Source organism: Pinus tabuliformis, chromosome 3_1, assembly GCF_031772625.1.
Source record: "Pinus tabuliformis cultivar Carrire ecotype Pingquan chromosome 3_1, CPIR1, whole genome shotgun sequence".
Taxonomy (NCBI): domain Eukaryota; kingdom Viridiplantae; phylum Streptophyta; class Pinopsida; order Pinales; family Pinaceae; genus Pinus; species Pinus tabuliformis.
This window is the reverse complement of record NC_142301.1, coordinates 132,355,542-132,357,230: the sequence shown is the minus strand read 5'-3', so window position 1 is coordinate 132,357,230 and position 1,689 is coordinate 132,355,542.

Genomic DNA, 1,689 nt, shown 5'->3' with positions numbered 1-1,689 from the left:
TTGTTGGGGACATGCAAAGAAAAACAGAGAAAAAAGCAGACCGCTCTGATACCACTGATCCGGATTTAGACAGGAACGCAATAGATTACAGAGATAACCATAAATACAGAGATGCAATAACCATAAACACATAGATGTAGCGGAAATAATGATTCATTTCATTAATGGAAAATACTGAAATATGCTTACAACCAGAAATGGAAATAAACCAGCTAGGGCGATGGTAGCTATCTCTGAGAAGAGATGTGTGGCTACATGCCTCTGAACTGTTCCGAACTGTATTACAATGAGGCTCGAAGGCCTATTTATTGTTGAGAAACAATGGAAAACCCTTCACATCCCGAAACCTAACCCTAGAAGATGAAACACCAAATTGTGGGCCCCGTTTGGGTAAATTGGTACATCAATTTCCCGGGGTCGTAACTTTGGCATACGATCTCCGTTTGACGCGTATGATAGCTCGTTAGAAAGATCTATCCGAGTACTACCACTTTGGGAGGCAACATGAGTCCATGGACTCATGTTGCCCCAGATTCCCAAAAAAACGTCGTTTAGGGCCTCAAAACGGCTCCGGAATTTCAGGACCCGAAAAACTGCTAAAAATAGTAAACTGTGATACAATTTAGGAAACTGAAAAGACTGAAAGAGACAGTTGTGAGGGTCCAAATGGGTTGGTGGGTGGCCACCAACATCCACCTGGATCATTCCTCCCCCCTTAGGAAGCAATGGTCCCCATTGCGTTGAGTTCCTCCATCTGCTGAACTTGTCCTGCAATCTCTGATGTGTCCAGTGATGGTGGGAAGCATGGTCGACGATGGTCCACATTGAACAATTGGTGCAGGCGAAGGAATGGAGGAATGATGTGCTCCAAAGCATTGTTCCCCATAGCCTTGGTACTGCTGTAAGGACCATGCCGGAGTGGTCTGAGCTTCTGATGGGTTCTGGTAAGGCGTTCTTTCTGTCGATGCAACCAGACTTTGTTGCCCACCTGAAACTTGTGTGGTACCCATGTGGGTGAGGAGAAGTTGTTCCTGTGTTTTGTCATGACTGTATCCCTTTGCTGCTGCTGCTGCATGGAGGAACCCTTTGCAGGGGTCATGGATGTAGCAACGATCTTCCCCTTATTTTGGGAGTGAACCAGACAGATGAATTTCCTGGTCTGTGATATGAGCTTGCTGCCTTTCTTAGCGGTGATCAAAGATGTGGCGGTAGGTGGGGTTACCTCCGGTATCCTGTATAATGAATTATTCAAAGAAATAATGACAGCACGAGGCCTGGACTCATACACAGCATGTCGCCTCCACAAGTATGGCTGGCCTAATAATACATCACAAACATCCAGAGGTGTAACATCACATAATACCTCGTCGGTGAAGGGCTTGATGCTGTAGGGAAGGCGGCACTGCTGGCGAACTTTCAGATCTCGTCCTTCGTGAAGCCACCCGATACTGTACGGCTGCGGGTGCGGTGTAGTCGGTAGGCCCAACCGCTTCACGACCTCTGCTGAAACCAAGTTCTTTTGGCTACCACTGTCGACAATGAATCGCAGCGGTGAACCCTTCACCCACATCTGTGAGTGGAAAAGACGCTCCCCTTCCTCTTCTGGATCTGCAGGTTCATTCTTCTGGATCTTGGCAGTGGCAACAGTGGCACTGGGATCCGCATCAATGATCTGCTTCCCTTTTCCGT